The sequence below is a fragment of the Aythya ferina genome, assembly GCF_964211825.1.
Source record: "Aythya ferina genome assembly, chromosome: 12".
NCBI lineage: Eukaryota > Metazoa > Chordata > Aves > Anseriformes > Anatidae > Aythya > Aythya ferina.
This window is the reverse complement of record NC_140308.1, coordinates 16,858,075-16,871,100: the sequence shown is the minus strand read 5'-3', so window position 1 is coordinate 16,871,100 and position 13,026 is coordinate 16,858,075. Positions and strand designations below refer to the sequence as shown.

At 38.1% G+C, this 13,026-nt stretch overlaps 1 long non-coding RNA gene across 1 annotated transcript in view; it reads right to left on the bottom strand.

Annotated features, from left to right (window-relative positions):
• Window positions 1-13,026, bottom strand: part of LOC311443333 — a 173,816-nt gene that overhangs the window by 18,893 nt on the left and 141,897 nt on the right. The window lies entirely within an intron of this gene.

Genomic DNA, 13,026 nt, shown 5'->3' with positions numbered 1-13,026 from the left:
ATAAAGGGTACCTTGGGGTTTAGCTTCATCTAAATAAGCTGCCTACTACTTCCATTTCCTTCTGGTTTATTCCATGGAGAGAAGATTTGGACCTTGCTTATCACAACAATGAAGAGGAAGAAATGAACGTGTAAGCTGTATTTCTGAGATGCAATTAAAAAACAATTTAAGTCTTAAAACTACACTAAAATATACTTCAGAGATGTCAAGTATTCAGTTTTGAGAATTAAATAGTTGTGCAGTACCAAGCTGCCCTTGTAACCTTAATTTGACCCTCTTGTTATAAGCATTCATTTCATAAGCACATACTATTTTTCTTCCAAAGGACTGGACTGAGGTAGCATAGGCAAGAGTCATGGCTCTTGCCCAGGTTCTAAATGCCTGCTTTGTCAATGTAATATTCGTTCTATATGAGCATTCAGGTTGAAACTATTAAAAGTAGACAAAGCATTTCTCCTCTTCTCATGATTTACAGGCTCTGAAATTACTGTCAATCTCTAACAACACTCCTAGCTTTTGGATGGTGACAGAGCTGCAAACTAATGGCAAAATGCTGAAGTGGTAAGTCTTACAGAGCTGGTATAATAAATATGCAAATGAACCTCTTTCTTACCTCTGCCACCCTCCTCTCACTCCTCAAACCTTTTCCAGAAATGAATAAAACCCAAAACAGGAGATCAGCCAACTATCAGAAGTGCAAGTAGGAATCAACTAAAATATGGAGAACAAACTTGTATAGTAGACAGTTTAAGACAGGAAGTGCATCAAAAAATAATCCTGATTAACACATTTCACACACAAAGATTTCCAAGATTATGGTAAGGTGATTCTGGATCCAAAACAAAACATAACAATATCTCAAATTTATCATCTTTGGTACACTAATGTGCTAGCTGTGCTGACATCCACCAAAAACAAGAAACTATACTGAAGCAGGAGGTCAGGCAGAGCCACTTCCAGAATGGTGAAAAATGGGCCACGGAAATGTGATACAGGTAGGCACATCGGGGAACCTTCCACCCTACTGGTTAATTTTTACTAGCAAATCTCCTGAAAAACACTGTGCTGTATCAAAGGCCTTGATGTTTTTAAAACAAAGAATTTATGGGCACTACAAGTGTAACCTACCTTCCTTTGTTCACTGAAATACATCATCATTTTGTGCCTTGTGGTAGCAAAAGTAATTTAGAGGATCCTGACAGAAATAATATATATATCATTAAATCTGTCCATTAATATACTCGTGGTATTATAAACACAGCGGTTTGTGGATGACAGAAACTAAAACCAACTCATTTGTTTGTGTCAGTATTAAAATGTAATACATTTTCTTTTCAGATTCAAGCCAAGTGAAGGGAGCTTTCTGCGCAGAAAGTTCTCTCTAAAAACAAGGCAAAAGAAACCTAGAGATTAAAAAATGTAACCTTTGAACATCATTTCCAATTTGCTTCAGCTCTTACATGTATTAAGAGCAATGGCCTCAGCTCATATCGAAGCCCAGGTTGCTCACAAACAAACAATACCCATTCACATAAATAATGTTCCTACTTGCAAGAGAGTTATAAACTGTAATACCAATGCTTTTTGGAGTTTGGTCTGACATAATCAGACCAGGGAAATATTAACTTCTATTTGTTAAAAAGAAGTCTTAGATGATTCTAGTTCACTTAGAAGTGAACACAGCTATGCAGAACCCATATAAACAATTCTCTAGTCTGCTGACCTGGAAAGCTTAATATTGTACAAAGGCCATATTAGTATCCATATATCTATTCCTCAAACACTGGTGTTTATTTACATATAGAAGGACAAGCATAAAGTTGCAGGGAAAAAAAAAAAATAACTTTAGCTACTACACTGCTGGCACAGTTTTGCCAAGTCGGTGTGAATGAAACATCTCAAAAAAAAAAAACAAATAAAAAAAATTAAGGAACATCCCCAAATTTATGCACCTCTGCAGGATTTACCCTGAAGATGACAAGCATCACCCAAATGGCTGATTACAGTAGGACATCTTATACAAAGCTACTACTGGTCTCCTGAGATGTAATACTGAAAGGTTATTTTTACTATGCAGATATTTTTAGTCTATCTTAACATATAATATCTAGAATACATAGCAACTGTAGCAGCAAAAACCTGTCAGGAAAGGAATCAAACTATATCATTCTAATATTGGTATTGTCATACCTGGAAAAAGACTTCCACTGCATTCACATAGAAATCACTGGTAAAGTTTGTGTACTTCCAAAGACTTTCAGACAGTAAATATTTTTATATATATATACACACACACTAAATCACAAATGTAGTAAGACCAGCAACATATTCTCCCTAAGAACTCCACAGAAAGCAATAATATACCCTGCCTGGCAACATCATTTAATTTCACAATGGCTATACATCTATTGCCTTTAATGTGGGAGCAGCCTTCCCCATTCTTCCATCTCCTTTATTTTATATTTTAAGGAATGTGATAGTCATAAATATCCCATGGGAAATTCCTAGCGTCTAAAAAATTGACTAGATACCTTCTTTGTATATAGTTCTTATTTGTGAGCATTTGTCATCTAACAGAAGAACAGGTTACAGATCAAGAAGAGAAAGCATCGGTATTGTCTACAAAAGTGTAAAAACTGCACAAACTGTAAACTATACAAACTGTACACTACAAAACTGTAGTGCCTGAGACCTCTTATTTATTTAATGAAAGACCAATAAGCAAGCTTACTTGTTTGATTACCACAGTTCTATCTATGAAAAATCATAGCTGCAGCTGAACTAATTACCGTCTTTTAAACCAAACAACTACCACAAACAAAAAGCAGAATACAACTGTTTGATTTTGTATAAATCAGGGGAGAAAAAAAAAAAAAAAAGGAAAGAAAAAAATGCATACTCTAATACAGTAAAAATACAACCTGGTCTTTTTTTGAAATATTCTAATGGTGGCACTGAACACTTGAATTACCAGTTCTGAAAACAAACCATCTTTTTATTATGCTTTACTTCTCAGTCATTTTTCTCCTCACAAACCTATATAAACCCCAAATGATGTAAAAATAAATAAATAAATGTGAACCAACCTCTACAAAAATTCAAGAACCTCAGGGTCAGATTTTCCAAATCATTCAACTTTCAAAATACTGATATCTCTAGGTATTTTCAGTAAATAATGAGAAAAAGGAAAACAGAACTATTTTCCAGATCAACATTTAGTCTTGCCTAGGCTTGGAACTATCTGCTACCAGGCATATTTTCCCTTCTGAAAAGCAATGAAGTTCATGAGCAGCTGAGAATCATTTGAAATACTTAAGCATTTCAAATTATCTTATACTTGAAGCAGAGTGCACGAATGAACTCAAAATGAAGCAAGTTGACTTGGCCAACTGGTACTTCCATTTTGACTTACTGAGGGTTGCTTACCTATAAATTAAACAGTAGCTATCAGTCAGGTGCACAAGTAAGCCTGTTCTTGGCTCTTGACACAATGCTAAGACATGCAGTGTGTCTCTAACCCAGTATTTTGAACACTGGTCCCTGTTATGGTACTTTATTTCATTTGTTCAGTTTATTTCATTTGCTTCAGTTACCAGCTTGTTTTCCAGTCAAATATTGGATATTATGAATTTTATCTAATTTCCAATATGAGATCAAAATCTAGACATCAGAAATATCATGTCAGAGGTGAAGTGCCCATGCCAGCAAATCTTTGAGAACAGGTGTACAGTTATCTTCTAATTAAATGCATTACAAGTAGTATCATCAAAAAGGAAGAGGAACGAGCACTAATGCAGGTGTTACATCTTTACCAAGACTACTGGCAAAGCACAGTGATAACTGAGCCAAACCATTCAATACGTCACGATTTGTGCTAAGATCTACTGAGCTTTTCTTCTGCACATTCTGCAGCACAGAAATTTGCATAACTGAAGAGATTAATTCAAACAGTAAGGAATCCCCCAGAAAATTCAGTAATTAATTGTTCAACAGTCACTTTTCTCCCTAAAACCACATTTTACTATTTAAATATATATATATATTGTTTTAGAATTCAAATAGAAGCCCATTACTAAAAAAGTTGGTAGTGTTCTCATTTATGCTAGTGAAGTAACAAATCCTAAATTTCTGCTGAGGCACCATATGCAGTTTAGTAGTGGCAATGGGACTTGAAAATAATGGTCAGCAGCAACAGTTTTGGACTACAGATACCAAAAGAAGCAAGGCTGCCCCCTGATGTAACCTGGCACAGGCTAGCTGAAAACTGCCCAAGACCTTGTTTCCCTGAACAGTGTCACTAGATGGGATCTGATTAGAGGATGACACTAGTCACAAACAGTGTTGGTCAAAGTATCCCAAATGCTGCTTCAAAGAGCGCCATAGAAGCAGAATTGTATCATGGTTCCCTTCTCTTTTCTATTGTTCATCCATGAATGCATGTGTTGAACAGCAAGGATGCTTCCTGGATTGCAGGAGCCAGGCCATGTTCTTTTTTTTTGCGTGATTCAAAGCAGAGATTTTCATTTCAGGTCACCCTACCTCAACAAGCATGGAAGAAACATGAACACAGACCTCCTACATTCTCAGGCAATTCCTAAATTATCCTACATCAAAAAGTATTAAGACATTTTCTTCATTCATCCTGTGCTTCATGAATACTTTGTCGAAACATACTTTGTCTGTTCTGAAAGTAGTAGGACTGGCTTTTTCCTGGGCGAACGGGCAGACAAGAGGCGGTCTGCGTGTGCAGGATCGGTGGAGGGGAATATTGGGAACGCTGGGAAAAATTGGCAGTCAGCTGTCAGCCGTTGAAGAGAGCCTGTACTGTGAAAACCTGTCGAAACGCCTCGTCACGGAGAATCATGGAGCATTTACTGGAGCAGCGATACACGGTCAAATTTTGTGTAAAGCTTGGTAAAACAGGCAAAGAGACTCACGACATGATTAAGGAGGCCTACGGTGATGCTGCCATGGGTAGATCGGGTGTTTTTGAGTGGCACAAGCTGTTCCGAGAAGGTAGGGAAAGAGTGGAAGACGACGACCGACAAAAATGTGTTGCGAGTGAAAAATTTACTGAACCGTGATTGCAAGATGAGTATCAGAACGATTACTTATGACTTGAGCATTCCTCAAACCCAAGTTTTTGAGATGGTGAAAGAAAGCTTAGCCATGAGGAAAGTGTGCGCGAAGTTTGTGCCACGAGTGTTGTCAGAGGAGCAAAAGGCCAACCAGAAAGCGATCTGCCAGGATCTTCTTCATCATGTGAATGAGGAGCCCGACTTTTTGGACAATGTAGTGACCAGTGATGAGACATGGGTGTTTGAATACGACCTAGAGAGTAAGCGGCAGAGCACAGAATGGCACACCCCTGCTTCCCCACGCCCCAAGAAAGCACGAATGAGAAAATCCAAGCAAAAGTCCATGCTCATTTGCTTTTTTGATCGACATGGAGTCATCCACAAAGAGTTTGTACCACCTGGACAAACAGTTAATGCAGTTTTTTACATGGAAGCCCTCACAAGACTGCGAAAACGCATTGCTCGTGTGTCGTGGTTCCGCTCGAGTGGGCAGCCGAGCTCCACCACAGCCGCTCTCTCACTCCCCCTCCTCAAAGAGGAATGGGGAGAAAATATGTGAAAAGGGCTCAAGGATTGAGATAATGACGAGAAAATCACGCAATAATTATTGTAACGGGCAAAACAGACTCGGCATAAGGAGATAGTAAGATTTATTGCCTACAACTAACAAGCGAGAGAAGTGAGAAAACAAAGGAAAAAAAAAAAACAAAAGCACCTTCCCCCCCATCCACCCTCTTCCACCTCCTCCCCCCGAGTGGCGCAGGGGAACGGGGGAATGGGGGTTATGGTCAGTCTACAGCACTGCTTCTCTGCCGCTCCTTCTCGGTCACTCTCGTCCCCTGTGCTGTGGGGTCCCACCCATGGGATGCAGTCCTTGATGAACTGATCCGGCGTGGGCTTCCCACAGGCAGCAGCTCTTCCAGAACTGCTCCAGATATGGGTCCGTACCACGGGGTCCATCCCTCAGGAGAAAACTGCTCCAACCTGGCTCCCCTACGGGCTGCAGCTCCTGCCAGATCACCTGCTCCTGCGTGGGCTCCTCTCCACGGGCTACAGGTCCGGCCCGGAATCTGCTCCGGCAGGGGTCTTCCACAGGCGGCAGCCTCCGTCGGTGCAGGGCCACCTGCTCCACCGTGGTCTCCTCCACGGGCTGCAGCGTGGAGCCCTGCTCCACCGTGGTACTCCATGGGCTGCAGGGGGACATCCTGCTTCACCATGGTCCTCACCACAGGCCGCAGGGGACTTCTGCTCCGGCGCCTGGAGCACCTCTCCCCCTCCCTCATACACTGACCTTGGCGCTGTTCCTCACTCCCTTGACTCTCCCGGCTGCTGTCTGGTGCAGCGTTTTTTTCCCTGTCTTAAATATGCTCTCACAGAGGCGCAAACAACATCGCTTATTGGCTCAGACCTGGAAAACAATGGGGCCCTTCCCAAACATGGGGCAGCTTCTAGATCTTTCTCACAGAAACCACCCCTATAGCCCCCTGCTACCAAAACCTTGCCACGTAAACCCACTACATCGTGTCCGCCCAGCCATCGTCAACAATTGGCGGCTGCACCATGACAATGCGCCGAGCCACACAGCGTTCCACGTAGTGGAGTATCTTGCCCAGCACAAGGTGGCAACGCTGCCTCAGCCCCCCTGCAGCCCTGACTTGGCCCCGCCAGACTTTTTTCTATTCCCGAGAATAAAATCGATGCTCAAGGGAAGCATAATTTATCGGTAGAGGCACTTCAAGAGGCTGTGACGAGGGACCTAAACAGCATTCCAGTCCAGGTGTTCCTGGAGGCATACGAAAACTGGAAAACTCATTGGCAGCAGTGTGTAGATGCGGAAGGGTGCTACCTTGAAAAATTCTAATAGTTTGTTCTATTCTCATGAATAATTTTTTTTTTTTTTAAATGAATCCTACTACTTTCAGAACAGACCATGTATGTAATTTAACAGAAGGACATACTTCTGCTACTTTGACATTCTAGCAAGATTGTTTTTTTTAAGGTGCAATCAGAAGTCTTAATCATATTTATATTTCAATATGTTTACAGGAAACAAAGGTGTTTGAGAGTTATCATGGTAATCTACAATGAGCATAAAGTAAACTTTTAGAAGTTTATCTTCTTAATTAATTGTCTTTCTGTAATATCTGTACACCACTCAATTACTTACATTCAAATCTGTCTTTTTGTAAGTAAATCAAAGGAAAACACTATGAAATGGAATTAAAAATATCTTTGGAACAACACAGAACATTGTACCTAGTCTGCTGTTTTTTGAATTTGTCAAATATAGCTTTAGCTGCGGAGTGTTAACAAGATTTCAATTCACAAATACTGCCTTGCAAATACCTGGTTTTCCAAAGAAAAAACAAATTTCTTATTCTCACACCATCAACTCTTCCCACAATAGAACAAGATCTCCTGGCAAGTGAGAAGTCTGTGTAACCCTACTTCTGCTCTCCCACTCCTACATCCATCTTCTTCCCCTGCCTCTATTTCTAGGGATCAGCTATCAAGAGAATCAACTCAGCAAAAATTTAGATCAGGCTAAAGAGAAGAGGCAGAATGGATGTGCATGGAGCTGAGCCAGCACTTGAGGGCCAGTCAGCTTTGCTCTGAAGAAACTTACCTCACTTCACATATCCTCTAACAACAGAGTTGTAAAAGACTTGATTACACAACACCCATATCTCAAATTATTGTATTGTATGGCTTATTACTGCAGGCCTCCCAGAGAATTCAGCTTGCCAAAATCAGTGGTCTATCTGGAAATCTGACTCCCTTTTCTATTAGCTTATAAACAAAGGATTGATGTTACTTAGGAATAACTGTATGGTGAGCAGTTTCTCTTTTTTGAACTCAGATTAGGTTTCAAACTGTATTTTTTACTATGCTTATATAAATATGTGTATACACATATGCGTACACACATGTGATCCATAATATTTATAGTCACACCAAGAAAGGTTGACCTTTAAACTGACTTCTGCAGTTATTTTGCCATTTTATCAAAAGAATGTGACTGAAATTCTGTTCTCAATGCAACGTAACATACTCCAGCACAGTCTTGATATGAGGCTTCTCGATCTTTTCACTGTGTCTCATTTAGGAAGTAAAAAATCTTTTTCTCTGTCCTCCCCACCCTCCTGCCAAAGGGGGATTTTTTTCCCCTTTGCGATCAATTTCATGCCATTTTCTCTAAACAGAGATATCAAATTGTTAAACATTTTAAGCATACTATGTCTTCGTAATTCAATCTTTTGGCTTTGCTTGGGTGTCCCAAAGTGTTTTGAGTTCAAACAGCAGAAGGAAACTGCAGCGCTGGTCAGTCCCCTCTTAAATCTTCTTATGGATTTCATTTGCTGTGTGGCCTGAGAGAGGTCAAAAGGTTTTGGCACAGAAGTAGAATTTGAGAAATAATCACCTTATAGACCCACTAAATCAATCATAATTAATGCACTTGCCTAGTTCTGTCAGAGAATTGCTGCTAGAGGGCAAAATAAAGAGGCCTCTTCTAATACAATTTGAAAAGAGATCAGATCTGTCATTTCATCTAATAATTGAGCCAAATGAGAAAAGAGAAGGGTCAGAGTTCATTCAGTGACCTTATGTAAACCCAATAATACATAATTCATTTTCATTTTATGGAATTTATAAGATGCTGTAAACTGTCAGAATACAGACTCATCTGCTTTAGCTTCCACCAAAATCCTCCTGCTCATCATGCAACACACACTGAGCTGCCAAAACTTTTACATGGTATATTCTGGCAGAATAATCCAAAAGCCTTCAACAGGGACTGGTATTTAATTCATTCTTCCAAGCGTGTGAAGTTAATAACTGAATAAATCACTCGCAGCTCTTTCTGAATGATATAAAACCTGTAATTTATTTACTGAGTGTTACAAATACAGTTAAAACATGTTTTCATGCAAAATGGTTTCTTTTCTTTTTTTTTTTTTTTTATTATTGTTATAGAAGATTTATTATTATTATTTTTGAGCATAAGATATAAATACATATGCCCTCAGAATGGAATACCTCATTCCATCCCAAGTCTCAGTCAGCCATATTCAGAAAGCATTTTGGTTATTAACTAAAAACTGAATGTAATCTGAGGACATATTTAGTAAATATGTCTGAAGAAGCCAGTTTGTTTTGCTTATTTTTTCTCACACTTTTTTTTTTTTTTTTAAATTTAATGCTTAATTCTACTTGAAAATATCAAAAGCATTACCTTTCCAGCATGCCTTTCCCTTTTTAGTTTCTCTGCTGAACTACGTTCTTTAATCAATCAATCATGCTGCCACTACCAAGTCAGAGCTCTATCTGAGTAATAAAGGTGAATTGATGGTTTATGAGTTATTCCTCATTGCTTTGTCTCCTTTAATGTCAATACAACCAACATGTAGCAGAGCATCCGGGCATTCCTGACAGAATTTCCTAAGGCAAGGCTAGGCTTCTGGGGAGAAGACTTTTATTATTGAACCAGTCAACACTTAATTGGGGAGAAAAAGCAGCAGGGAAGCTTGGACTAATTCTTAAGCTGGAAACAGAAGCTGCAAACTTTGAAAGAAAAAAAAAGCCAAGAGTAAGTAGATATCTAAGTAGATATGTTAATCATAACAAAATATGTTACTGTACAACACAAAACTTGGCTTAGCGATGCCCTTGAATCAGCATGGTCATAACAGTAAGATTACAAAAACAAACAAACAAACAAAAAACAAACAAGCAAACAAAACAATTTTTTTACAACACTTCTGATACTAGATTTATTTAGAGATTATATATATATATACATATATATATATATACACACACACCGTTTTTACACCATTTGTGAAATACCCCAGACTGCAGATAGGATTCAATGTTAAATACCCGGGCCAAGATATTTTTACTGCAGACCGTATTCTCCACTACAAATCCTGCTGAACAGAAGCTTTATGGAAATACAGTACAGTTTGCCTGTTCAGTAGTTCAGTACAGTTCAGTAGCTGGACACACTTAAGCTTCAAACAACCCACATCGACCTGCTTTGTACAGGTTACAAGCTACCATGAAGGACAAGAGACAATTCTACTTGACATAATGTGTTTCTATGCTAATTATTTCCTAGACCCAGCAGAAGGTTGGGTTGGAAAGCACTAGGCACAACTCATGCCATGTTCAGGGCAATCATACAGTGCCCTGACAGGTTCCCAGCTTATTCAGCCAGTGTAATTTAGAAGGGTGTTAAATTATGACAGTCTGTTTTGGTATCTGGCCAGTCAGTGTAAGGGAAGCACAAATTTGTCTCCATTCTTTCCTCTTCTTCTCAGCTCTACCAGGCTAAAGACTGAGCCTTTTTGCATCTATAATACAACTTCACAGAGATCACTTTACTTTAACAATTAAGAAAAATAAAATTCCATACCAAAACTAACAATAACATATGGTGTCAGGTTTCCAGTTAAATGGGCAATACATGAATCAGTAACTTAACAGTGGTACCGGTAGCCCTTCAGAAAGGCCTTTACACAGAAATGTATCCTCTAATATTTGTGGAGAGGAAAACAAAGGCACTGAAATAACAGGTTATTTTCCACAAAACACTGGAATTGAAACCAAAACTCATGTTATCTTGTACCTTACCAGTAATATTCCCCTTGAAAATTTGACCTGATGTAACAAGCCATAGATGATACATTACTTGCTATTTAATGGTAAAAGTCAATTTATATACATAAAAACTGCAAGAAATATGTACGTCATTCTCAAGTTACCCTTTGTCTATTTACCCTTTTTTAGTTTGAAATGACAACATCCTTGTATTTGTCATATTGTTTAAATCTGACCTCTGATCCTCAGGGTCACTGCACTCCCTGAGGTCATCTGTCCATCTGATTAACACATTCCATAATTTTGGAGGTGGCCAGTTTAGTGGCCTATCCCATTAATCATGGCAGGGGCACTAGAAGCTGCATGAAAAAAAACACTAAGGTTATCAAATCCGTACAGGAGATTAGGAAGTTAGATAAGCCCACGAAGTTTAACAAACAAAAAGTACATGGACAAACCAAAAGGCATTCAAGGCCTGAAACCTGACACAAGCAAAGCAACATGAGAAAAACAAACACATCAGCAACTTTTCCTCCCGCTCCTTTCTCTCATAGCAGATTTCACGGAGCTCTGATATTTCCTCTTGTAGGTAATATGCCTTCTAGGTCCCAGGACAGTGTGAAATAATTAACACTTTCAACACTTCACAAATGTACAGTACAATACGGCGCTAAGGTATTACGAGTCAGAAGAGCGGGGTCATGGGCCTGGGATGTCACCTGCAGAATGGCACCAAGCCACCAGGAGCAGAGCGCAGCCAGCAAGGAAATACTCACGACTGTTGAAACAGCTGGCGAGTTTGTTGATAAGGCGAAAAAAAATACGCATTTCCCATAATGGGCCTTTTTTGTATCGTCTGCTATACAGTAAAATAAAAATAATCATCTAGGCAAAAAATAAATTAGAAACAGCCCTATGTAATGTGACATTATGCTGAGAATAGATAATGCTTTGGCTCTTATCACTTCGCTATCTAGGAAAGTTGCTGCAACATTTCCAACTCTTCGCCTGCCTTTCCTCCATGTACTTTTTAGATGGCAAGAAGAGGGACCTGCTTACTGTTTGCTCTTAGTTGCTAACAACATGAGATTTTCCTTGATTTCTTGAATAAGCAGTGACTGAGTTTGAAAAGAGACTTTGGCAACAGTCTCACATGGTTGGTCTTTGCATTTATTCATCTGGTAGGTAAATGAAATTCCCATCTGAATGACAGCTCCTAGCACAGCCAGGTTCAATCTTTGAATTTGTTTATTTATTTATTTTTTAATTAACAACTCATTTTATGGAAATTTTATTATTTCTCATCAGGAATTGTATTCCCAATCAAAATATTTTTTTTTTCTTAATTTCCCATTAAATGAATTTTCAGAAATATCTGTTTTTATAATCAATTATATCCTGATGTTCTCTTTCAGAAAGCACTAACTGATACTTTCATTTTATATATTTATCATTATTTTTCTTATCTGAGTAGTTAGTATTATATTATTATTATAATGTTAATATTATAGAATCCTGTTATTGGCACATTATATCTGGATATGTCATTTGACATGCATTAAAATATGTTATATAATATTAGAAATTCATAATACTAATGCTAGTGCTATTTACAGTATAACAATTAAGAGATTACAATTTGTTAGCTGAATCTATTTTGATAATGTAGTACCAACTGCACTAACAACATTTTTATATCAAAAGCTCCTTTTTGTCTGTCACAGTGAAATGATTTCTCATTTTCATGTACATTATGCACTGTAACTTTGGCTTGTTTTGAAATTTAAAACCCAATATAGTAACAAAAAAAGTTTTCATAGTCTAAGGAACCATTTATCAGAATAAAATATCTAGATTTTATCTTATTCATTTCAAGGGTATAAAATTAATATACTTTCTGAAGAAAGATTGTGGAAACAGCTTTTCCTAGCAGAAAATTATAGTTTTGAGATTTCACTAGCTTTAGTTACTATGATGATGGAAATAAGTATGGGATGCATTTTCCAAACTAAACATCTCTATTTCCATGGAAAAGTATTTTTTTGTTACCTCACTGATATTTGAATTTTACAAAATTTTAAAACATTATAATTTTATAAAATATATTTTAATTTCTTGTAAAAAGCTTTTTGAAAGTGACAATTTTAGAGAAACTGGATTAGAAATGTAATTTACCACTACTAGTTCAATAAGTGCTCTCAAAATTAATAGAAAGTAAAAATAATCATGTAAAAGGTAAAGTAATTTCTGCAAAACTGCTTGTCCAACTAACACCCTGGACAAGATCTCCTGCTCACAACATTCTGCCAAGTCCAGTCATACACAGTTATCATAATTTTCAAAAAAT